The sequence below is a fragment of the Pipistrellus kuhlii genome, unplaced genomic scaffold, assembly GCF_014108245.1.
Source record: "Pipistrellus kuhlii isolate mPipKuh1 unplaced genomic scaffold, mPipKuh1.p scaffold_m20_p_9, whole genome shotgun sequence".
NCBI classification, from domain to species: domain Eukaryota; kingdom Metazoa; phylum Chordata; class Mammalia; order Chiroptera; family Vespertilionidae; genus Pipistrellus; species Pipistrellus kuhlii.
Window position 1 is genome coordinate 44,415,202 of NW_023425595.1, and position 11,912 is coordinate 44,427,113.

The following is an 11,912-nucleotide window of genomic DNA, read 5'->3' on the forward strand; positions in this document are numbered from 1 at the left end:
AATGGAGGCAAGACAAGGTTCTGATCAAGCCTCAACTTTATTCTTTGAAATGGCTGTATATATACAGCAGAAACAAAGGGGGACAGGGTTGCCTATGCAGAGGGGTCTTTGGCAGTGTATAATTGGTTTAGGCACTGAGTGGCAAGGTGGTAAGGTATCTGGCAACACCGGATTGGCTAACTGCCAGGGCGGCATAACATTCCAAGGTGTAACATTCCAAGGCTGGGCTAGCTCTGGGGGAGGATCAGGAAGGGGAAGTTGCAAAGATGTTAAGCAGCAGGTTAATCTTATCTTCTAGCCAAACCCTCAGAGCACCACATAACTTCTGCTAGAAGGAACTTAATTCTATTTCCTTAAGACGGAGTTGCTTGTCTCAACTCTGATGGCTCCCAACAAGCTAATCTACAGGTCAGAACATCAGTCCCCTGGTGGTCAGTGCATATCTTAGCCACTGGTTGACTGGTCAACTGTCTGCCCCTCTGGTATTCAGTGCACATCATAGAGAGCGGCCGAGTGGCTTTAGCATGTCATTAGCATATTATGCTTTGATTAGTTGAAAGGCCAACTGAATACAGCATATTAGGCTTTTATTATATAGGATTATAACTATATTTATATAACTTTGTGTGAGATGTTTCTGATTGGGGTGGCATTCAGGCCCTCAAATTGGAATATGACATGTGTTTATTGTTTCCATTACATTGCAAACCTCTGACTGCTTCCCTTTGTTGTTTCTTGAGAGAGACACAGTCTCTCAATAATTTTTCAGGTCAGGAAAATATGTAATTTATGAAGTCTTCCTAAATTCCGGTATGCAGATGTTCAAACTGATATTAGAGTAACAACTTTACAATAACCTTATATGTCTTCATAAGACTCCCAAATCTCCCATAAGGCCTGAGTTAACTTTTTACAATGGTAGGTACAATGTTTAAGGTTTCTCAAGTACGTTCAATTACTTCATAACACTGGGAAGAGGCTACAAAGAGACAGCAAGATATACACATAAACACACATATACAAAAATGGAGTGAGATTTAAAACTGTCAAATTTTAGCAATTTTCTATTGATAACTTTTCAGATCACTTCCTATTCACTCTGTTGGTGAGGAAGGGATCTTAATCTAACAGATTTTCAAACATAGGACACCCAACACTGAACAGATGAAACTGACAGCAGATTATTAGCCGTATATACTCAGAGCCCAGGAGAGGACATTACTTGCCATGGAAGGACACAACAATTTTTCTTTTGTTACTTACTAATTCAAGAGGGAAGTGACCCCTTGGGAGGGAAGTGACCAAGCAGGGGCTGTGGGAGGCAGGTTTTATAGTAATGAGAGGATGAGGCGCCCCTTGGTTCCAGGAGAATAATTACATAGGCTGGCAGGGAACTGAAGCAGTAGAGTGCAGCTGGCCCAGCCAATAAGGGAACTAGCTGTAGCTGGGGCGAAGGGTGGGGGAGTGAGGGTGGCATGGGGGAGGCGGTTCCTGCAGAGCAAGAGGCATATCTGGTGAGAGAAGAGGAACTCACTGTTAGGCCTTTGGGAACCTTTGGGACCAACCCTATGACCAGTGTCAACAAACAAGTGAAATTTTAAGGATTATAATATGTCAACCTAATTTCAAGTGGCATTCAACTTGGGGGGATGGGAGAGAATGGTGATATGCTCTACTGATGCAGAAAATTATTGTGTTATATTCATATCTTCAATATGGAGACTTCCCAATGTTAATTTTCAATATATATGGGTGTTGTTGTTGCTTTTTATTATATGATATGTGCAGAGATAGATGTTGCTAGTCACTTACCCAGTATTGGTTCTTTCCTTCTCTGCTAAAATTGCCTCAATTTTATTCAGAACAACAATATACTCTGTTAAACAATGTTGATGTCACAGCCTCCATTATATTTCTGGTGGTCATGTGATATAACTTTCATTAAGAGGAAACCACTGGGCCTTTAAAAAAAAAATCAATGATTCCTTAAAAAAATATAACAGACTCAACTGCTATATATCATTTGTTCTTAGCATCTATTTTTTTTTTTGCTTCCTCAGATGAAAATGTGATGTCTAGAAATATAGCATAATGATCATGTGAATGATGCAATTTATACATACAAGTGAAAAATTATAGGAGCTAGTGTAGCATAATGCATTTAAATCTTGACTTACACTCATAGCAGGATAACCATGAAAACATTGCATAAACTTTATAAGTCCAATTTTTGTAATACTTAATTTTCAAGGTTCCTGTATAAATTATACTTGAAAACACTGATTCACAAAATACTTGTTTTAAGCCCTTAGGCCATAAAAGTATGAAAAAAAAAAAATGAATGTAGGACATGTCCCTAAAAAAATTCCTAGTGAGGGAGGCCAGTACTTTAAAAAAAAAAAAAAAAAAAAAAAAAAAAAAAAGGAAAGAAAACAAGCAAACAAGCAATGTTCTGGGCTACACATTATTATGAAGTACATAGGACACATGTTATTAACAGAGACAAAATGAGACAGTCGATAAAACTGTACTTCTTTCCTTCATCATTAAACTGTTCAAAATAGTTATAACTATCTCTGTTCTTCTCACTCACCTCCCAATCCATTGTAATTTCTTTCCCCATCTCTACATCATCACTGTCTGGAAACAGCTCTTATTAAAGTAAACATGTTTTTATAAACACTATCTGTACATTTTTGACACTTTATCTTTTCAACATCATTTAACTCAATTAAATTCTCTGTCTGTCTTGAAAGACCCCCATTGCCTCTGTGACACAACATTCTTCTAGTTTTCATCTTTACTTCTGTGTCTACCTTGCCAACTCTGCTGGAAGCCAATCATTGTCTCACTAATAGAAAGAGGCTGGTCAACCTTGAAGCTCTGAAAGGTCAGAGCCAACCACTCCCTATCTAATTGAGACAATGGTAACTAAGGCAACTTCCCCATGTTATAATCAAGTAAATCTTTACTGATATGGTAATCTGCTTATTACCTGCCTAAGGGCTATGAGTGTTTCTCAAAGCTGCTTAAGGGTAATGAGTGTATCCCATAGCCTCAATAAAAGGGATAGCAAGGCCAGAGCCTAGTGGTAACCTAGAGGTTGACTCCCGCCTGGGCCCCCATTTGTCCCAAATCAACTCTTCTAGTCTCTGTCTTCATTTTAGTGTGCGGCCTCTTCCAGAAACCAGGCCCTGAGTGGGCCCTAATCACGCGGGTCGTGTTAAGTTCCCACAAACTCATCCTTCTATCACTTTCTATTATATGTTGAAATCCCTCAGTGGCTAGACCTAAGGTCTCTTTCCCTGTCTGTCTATATTTTTATGTTATTATCCATAACCACAGAGTCAATTAACACATTCTAAATTTAGGTGCCTCGTTCAGATTTCTCCTTTACATTACAGACTAAAATTCTGGCATCTCTGTGCTACTGTATGACAAAATGTAGTAAAAATCTGACATTGTTTTCAACTTTCCAGGATATAAACCTTTATTTGGTTGAGGAAATTCAGAGACATAGTCCTCATCCCACAATAGATATTTAAATCTTGCTTTCTCACATTTGCTGCTAGTTAGATCATGTGAATAAGACTATCCATCAATCTGTCAGTAGGACACAGACTTTGAATGGAGAATTGGTGACACAATGAATTGAATTTTGTGAGACATTTTTCTCCAGCCACGGTGTCAAGGGAAAGATGATCAAAATCTTGGACTAGCAGCTGTGATAGTCAGTGACAGGACTCAGCGTTCAGTGCTTATAGGGTAGGGAGTGCAAGCTACCCCTTCTACAGCTTGATTCTCATTGGATCAGCTCTATGGCATAATTTTGGCACTTATTTCTAATCTATATTCATGGACATGGCTCTGTATCAGGGTGGTGATTCTTATTGCCTAATTCTATCTCAGTTATTCCAATGCTTAGACACTAATTAAATTTTAGTGTTTCTTCCTGGAATACTCTCCCAACTTCTCCTATTTCTCATCTGAGTAATTCCCAATCAGTCTTAGATGCCCATTTAAACACTATTTCTTTAACTTTTTTCCTAAGCCTTTAGGCTAAATTAGACTTACTGTTATTCTCTCTCATATTACATGATTTCTTTCTAGCATATCTCTTATTTTAGTATATTACTATTTAGGTATTTAGTAATTACTTGATTACTGTCTCTCCTACTAAAGTATTATGGTAATAGGTTTTGCATCCCTTAAGAAGTGCCTAAGTCACAGTAAGTCAATACACACTATTCAATAGGTTTGGATGGATGGTTGGATGGGAGTGACTGAGTAACTAAAAGGGAAGCTGAGATGAGAGCCTTAAAGCATGGGACATGATAAAGAATAGTGGGGGGTAGATTTATCTGATCATATCTTTCCCCAAGATAACTGGTTACAGAATTTTTCCTATGGATGTATGTTTCTGGTGAATGATGAAGGGGATGAGGGAGGAAGGTAGCTATCTAGCCAATAAGTATAATCTATAAAGCAACTCATACTGTGCCTCACATATGGTAGAGCTTAATATATATCATGGTTGTTACTGAAGGAATGAAAGGCCATTTTTCTTTTATCAGTCCTTTCAAACATTGTCACATTTTCTCATGAGTTATTGGTGTCTGTGCACTTACCCTCTCTTCATCATTGGATTTGCAATTATGAGTAGATGCTTTTTTTAAAGCAAGCACATGGGTGCGTGCGTGCGTGCGTGCATTTGTGTGTGTGTGTGTGTGTGTGTGTGTGTGTGTGTGTATGTGTGAATTATTACTAGTATGGAGCATACTCATGGCACAGATCCAATAGATGTATGCTGAGAGTCATAAAAAAAAAAGTAGATGGTGAAAATATTTAAGTTAATGTGGTAAGTACAAGAAACACAGATACTTTTAACAAGAATCCTGCATAAGCAAGCACAAAATATATCCCAGGAAATATAAAACTTCTATATGAACTGTAGTGAGTACTTTCAGACACATTTTGCCCTATATATCTTATTGCTTAGTATCAGAATCTATTTTAACATAATTAAAAATATTTTTGATACTCTCATATTTTAACTACAGAGGTCCCATGAGTAGGCAAATATTGCTTAAACCTGAAAAGGCCCTGTCTCTTTCAATCTTTATATAATCAGAAGCAACCTAGATTCCATGTCTAAACTGACATTAAACTATGCTCTTCAGAATAAAATGGTGATGATAGAAATATTTTCAAATAGGGCCATAGCATGAACTCTTTAAAAAAGAAATCACTTCAGGGTTTCAACAAATTGAGGGCATGACATAGTTTTAATTGTCTTTATTTTTATTTTAACCTCAGTTCTTAATTCCACATACTAACTTGGTAACTTTTAGTTTCTTAGAAACACATAAGGAACAGCAACTTTAAAGATGTAAATCAACTTCCTGAAGAGTGATTTTAGAAGCAAGATCTTCATACTAATACAAAGATAAACATTACATATAATGAAAGAGTTTCTGTCAGTGGCATGTGATGGGGGAAAAAAATCTGTGTATATGAAATACAAAAATTGTGTTAAAGACCAGTCCACTTGCTATATATCTTCAATTTTTGAATCTTTAAAAAAAAAATTAATTTTATTGATTTTTTACAGAGAGAAAGGGAAAGAGATAGAGAGTTAGAAACATCGATGAGAGAGAAACATCGATCAGCTGCCTCTTGCACCACCACCACCACCACCACCACCACCACCACCACCACCACCACCCCCCCCCCCCCCCCCGCCCACTGGAGATGTGCCTGCAACCAAGTTACATTGACTGGAATCAAACCCAGGACCCTTCAGTTCACAGGCTGATGCTCTATCCACTGAGCTAAACCAGTCAGGGCAATTTTTGAATCTATGTTTCTCTCCAGTTGATATACATATTGGTCACATACTAAGCCTCTCTTTCTTTGCTTAAACCAGATGCCCTTGAGGCTTTCCTGCAGTATCTAGGAAAGAGGAGCTGTCAGAGGCTTGCGCTCAGCTCTATCAAGCAATACAATTGGTAGAAAATGGTGAACAATTTTAATTGCTCTCAAAGGGAATCATTCTGCCTCATATTCTCAGGGAAGAAAAACAGTGAAAGGCGGGAGTTGTGAACTGTATTATTAATAGTAACTAGAGAACACACACAAAACAATTCAACTTCAATGTTCTTCGACTTTATTCTAATCCCTCCCATTTGTGTAAAATGCTACAGTTCATAGAGTACTATTGTGTTTACTGAGATATAATTTGTGCTATCTTATATAGGATTCTTTCTTGTTAAAAGTCTCTATTTCTTGTACTTAACACATTAGCTTAAATCATTTTACCACATACTTATTGGACTTATGCCATTAGTAAATGTGCTCAGTACTAACAAAGATTCACTCACACACAGACACGTGCACACACACATGTACATGTGTGCTTGCTTAAAAAAAGAATATCTGCTCATAATCACAAATCCAATGACAAGAAGTAAACAAGTGTACAGACACCAATAACACATGGGAAAATTTGGTAATTTGTGAAAGTCTGGTAAAATAAAAATGCCATAGTAGCTCTGATAAGAATGGAAATTATCATCAGGATTTTTAAGTTTCTATTATACCCTAGATACTTTGTACTTTATATCTAGGTTGAATATTTACCATTATTCTGTAAGATAACTATTACTTCCATATGGCAGATGAAGAAAAAAAAATCCTCAAAGTTCTTGAGTTCCCAATCCAAGATTACAGTAAGTAAATGGAAGATATAGAATCTAAAAGCATGTCAGGGGCCTAGATATTTGGTTATGGAAAAGCTCACAGAAAGTGTCATTTGAATTAAACTGAGCTTTGAAGAATAAATAAGATTTTAAAATGGCAAAGAAAAAAGCCAGGGGAACCAATTACCTAGCACAAGTGTAAATCAGGCCATAAACTGCTGGCATAGATATCTGGAGAGGAAACAAATTCACAATGGTGAATTCTCAACACAGAGCTGAGAGTTGATGGAAGAACATGAAGCCTAATGGCCAACTAAGAATGATAACAAGAATGAGGTAAAAAAGGAGACTGGGCATTAAGTACTGAGGCTATTAGAGAGGTAGTGGTATGAACCAGCTTTCAGGAGGAGAAAAAAAAATGAGGGTGCATAATACATTGTTTTACTTATAAACTAAACTTGAAAAATTCCCATGTCTCTGTTTTTGATCCTATACTGAAACATACTGTGGTATCTGACTTTTGCCTCCTGTGTCAGAGACTGAAAGTGGCCACCAGTATCTTTATTATCCTCATCTTCAAGAAAAGATGATTTCTTTATCCTTTTCCTAGCCACTAGATAAAACCAATAACTAATTTCTGGCCAGTGAAGTGTGAGTAGAAGTGATAAGTAGCACTTCTGGGCCTGGTCCATGAAAGCAACCAACCCATATCTAACTCTAGCAATTTTCCTGCATCCACTGGATGAATGGAGACAATTTAAGAAAATTTATAGGATTACAGAGAGATGAGATAAAATGATCCTACATGCCTGCGTGACTATGTGGAGCATATACCACTCACTGCCTACATTTCAATATTAAACCTTCCTTTGGCAGTAAGCCATTGGAATTTGGGGATCATTTGTTTCAGCAGTTATCCCACCCTGATACCCCTTACTGATTATTACCTCTCACTTGGACCTTGATTCTCTCTAGCTATTCCCAATAAACTGAACAGTGCTGGAAAAATTATGCAACCCTGTTGGATAATATCTCAAACTGGGCACCCAGTGTTGCTTTGATATCTTTCTGTGTACTTTTGGTCATAAACTCAGATCATTTCTTTCATGATCCTTTTTTTTTTTTTATAAATTGTTGGGTTTTGACATGTAATTTTTCCTGTTGGAGAATAGAGCGTTATGGAGAACAAAAATGAAACAAGTAATCCCTTCTGTTAAAGAGCTTACATTTTAATTACATAGATGATAGAATGATACATTCATCAACAGAGAATAGTTACAAAGCAATACTGATGTGTGAGAGACAGAGGGCAACTGCTCTTCAAAATTTGCCTGGGACAATCCTACTTTAACCTTTACCTTTTTTGTTTGTTTAGATATGTTTTTACTGCATTTGTTGTTGTTTTTTTTAGAGAGAGAGGAAGGATAGAGATAAACATTGATTGGCTGCCTCCTGCAGGCCCCATCTAGGCAATCAAACCAGTGACCTCTAAGTACATTGCATGACACTCAACAAGTTGAGCTAGGGCATCCTTTACCTTTTTAAAAGATTTATTTATTTATTATTCTTTTTTTTTAAAATATATATTTTATTGAGTTTTTACAGAGAGGAAGAGAGAGGGATAGAGAGTTAGAAACATCGATGAGAGAGAATCATCGATCAGCTGCCTCCATCACACCCCCTACTGGGGATGTGCCCGCAACCGAGGTACATGCCCTTGACCGGAATCGAACCCGGGACCTTTGAGTCCTCAGTCCAATGCTCTATCCACTGAGCCAAACCTGTTTCAGCTGGAAACAAATTTTTTATTTATTTATTTATTTATTTATTTATTTATTTAAATATATTTTATTGATATTTTTTTTTGCCCCCCTCCCTCCCCAGAGTTTTGTGTCCATTGGTTGTACTTATATGCATGTATAAAAGTCCTTCGGTTGATCTATTATCTCCCCCAAATCTTCCTCCCTTCCCCGCTGTAATTTGACAGTCTACTTGTTGATATACCGTCTCTATATCTACCTTTTGGTTCATCAGTTTATAATGTTCTTTATCATCCACAAATGAGTGAGGTCATGTGGTGTTTCTCTTTCATTGATTGGCTTATTTCACTCAGCATGTTCTCCAATTCCATCCAGGTTGCTGCAAATGATGAGAATTCCTTCTTTTTTATGGCAGCATAGTATTCCACTGTGTAGATGTACCAAAGTTTTTGGATCCAATCATCTGCTGACGGGCACCTAGGCTGTTTCCAAATTCTGGCTATTGTAGATTGTGCTGCTATGAACATAGGGGTGCATATATCCTTTCTGATTGGTGTTTCTAGTTTCTTGGGATATATTCCTAGAAGTGGGATTCCTGGGTCAAATGGGAGTTCCATTTTCAGTTTTTTGAGGAAACGCCACACTGCTCTCCACAGTGGTTGCACCAGTCTGCATTCCCACCAGCAGTGCACGAGGGTTCCTTTTTCTCCGCAACCTCGCCAACACTTGTCGTTTGTTGACTTGTTGATGTTGGCCATTCTGACAGGTATGAGATGGTATCGCATTGTTGTTTTGATTTGCATCTCTCGGACAATTAGTGACTTTGAGCATGTTTTCATGTGCCTTTTGGCCTTCCTTCTGTCTTCTTTTGAAAATGTTCTATTTAGGTCCATTGCCCATTTTTTAATTGGATTATTCATCTTCCTTTTATTTAGTTGTATAAGCTGTTTGTAGATGTTGGAGATTAAACCTTTATCAGTGGTATCATTTGCAAATATGTTCTCCCACACAGTGGGCTTTCTTGTTGTTTTGTTGATGGTTTCTTTTGCTGTAAAAAAGCTTTTTATTTTGATGTAGTCCCATTTGTTTATTTTCTCTTTAGCTTCCATTGCCCTAGGGGTAGTATCAGTGAAGAAGTTCTTTTGGCATACGTCTGAGATTTTGCTGCTTGTGGATGCTTCTAGTATTTTTATGGTTTCCCATCCGATGTTTAAGTCCTGTATCCATTTTGAGTTTATTTTTGTGAATGGTGTAAGTTGGTGATCTAGTTTTATTCTTTTGCATGTGTCTGTCCAATTTTCCCAACACCATTTATTGAAGAAACTGTCTTGACTCCATTGTATATTTGTGCCTTCTTTGTCAAATATTAATTGAGCATAGTGATTTGGGTTGATATCTGGGTTCTCGATTCGATTCCATTGATCTATATGTCTGTTCTTGTGCCAGTACCAGGCTGTTTTGAGAACAGTGGCTTTGTAATATAGTTTGAAGTCTGGTATTGAGATCCCTCCTACTTTACTCTTCTTTCTCAGGATTGCTGTGGCTATTCGGGGTCTTTATTGTTCCAAATGAACTTTTGGAGAGTTCTTTCTAGGTAGGTAAAATATGTCGTTGGTATTTTAATGGGGAGTGCATTGAACCTATAGATTGCTTTAGGAAGTATGGACATTTTGATTATGTTGATTCTACCAATCCATGAACATGGTATGTTCTTCCATCTCCTTACATCTTCCTCTATCTCTTTTTTCAGTGTAGTGTAGTTTTCTGCATATAGGTCCTTTACTTCCTTAGTTAAATTTATTCCTAGGTATCTTAATTTTTTTGGTACAATGGTAAATGGAATTGCTTTTTTAGTCTCTGTTTCTGCAGTTTCACTATTGGTGTATAGAAATGCCATGGATTTCTTGGCATTAATTTTGTATCCTGCTACATTGCCAAATTCATTTATTAAGTCAATTAGTTTTTTAATGGAGTCTTTTGGGTTTTTTATGTACAATATCATGTCATCTGCAAATAAGGATAACTTTACTTCTTCTTTTCCAATTTGGATGCATTTCCTCCTCTTGTCTAATTGCAATGGCTAGTACTTCCAGTATTATGTCAAACAGAAGTGGCGAGAGTGGGCATCCCTGTCTTGTTCCTGTTCTTAGAGGGAATGGTTTTAGTTTTTGCCCATTGAGTATAATGTTGGCTGTGGGTTTATCATATATAGCTTTTATTATGTTGAGGTATGATCCTTGTACTCCCACCTTGTTAAGAGTTTTTATCAGAAAAGGGTGTTGGATTTTATCGAATGCTTTTTCTGCATCAATTGATATGACTATATGATTTTTATCTTTCAATTTGTTTATGTGATGTATCACGTTTATTGATTTGCAGATATTGTACCATCCTTGCATTCCTGAAATAAATCCTACTTGGTCGTGGTGTATGATCTTTGTGATGTTCTTCTGGAGTCGATTTGCTAGAATTTTGTTGAGGATTTTGGCATCTATGTTCATGAGGGATATTGGCCTGTAATTCTCTTTCATTGAGTTGTCTTTATCTGGTTTTGGTATTAGGGTGATGCTGGCTTCATAGAAGGAGTTTGGAAGTGTTCCTTCCTCTTGGATTTTTTGGAATAGTCTGAGGAGGATAGGTTTTAGTTCTTCCTTGAATGTTTGGTAAAACTCTCCTGTGAAGCCATCTGGCCCTGGGCTTTTGTTTGCTGGAAGCTTTTTGATGACTGTTTCAATTTCTTCCCAAGTCACTGGTTTATTGAGATTTTTAGATTCTTCCTCATTGAGTTTTGGAAGTTTGTATTTTTCTAGGAATATGTCCATTTCCTCCAGGTTGTTCAGTTTGTTGGAGTAGAGTTGTTCATAGTATTTTGTAACAATCCGTTGTATTTCGGTGGGGTCTGTTGTTATTTCACCTCTTTCATTTCTGATTTTGTTTATTTGGGTCCTCTCTGTTTGTTTCTTGGTTAGCCTGGCTAGAGGTCCATCTATCTTGTTTATCCTTTCAAAGAACCAGCTCTTGGTTTTGTTGATCTTATGTATTGTTTCTTTGGTCTCTATGTCGTTTATCTGTGCTCTGATTTTTGTTATTTCCTTCCTTCTGCTTACACTGGGCTTTTCTTGTTGCTCTTTTTCTAACTCTTTGAGTTGTAGAGTTAGATCATTTGTTACCCTTTTTTCTAGTTTTTTTGCAATAGGCTTGTAAGGATATGAACTTCCCTCTCAAAACTGCTTTTGCTGTGTCCCATAGATTTTGGATTGTTGTGTTTTCATTGTCATTTGTTTCCAAGATGTTTTTAATTTCTTCCTTGATTTCTCTGGTAACCCAGTCCTTGTTTAATAGCATGCTATTTAGTCTCCATGTGTATGATTTCTTTGGATTATTTTTATTGTAGTTAATTTCCAGTTTTATGCCATTATGGTCTGAGAAGATGCTTGATATGATTTCTATCTTC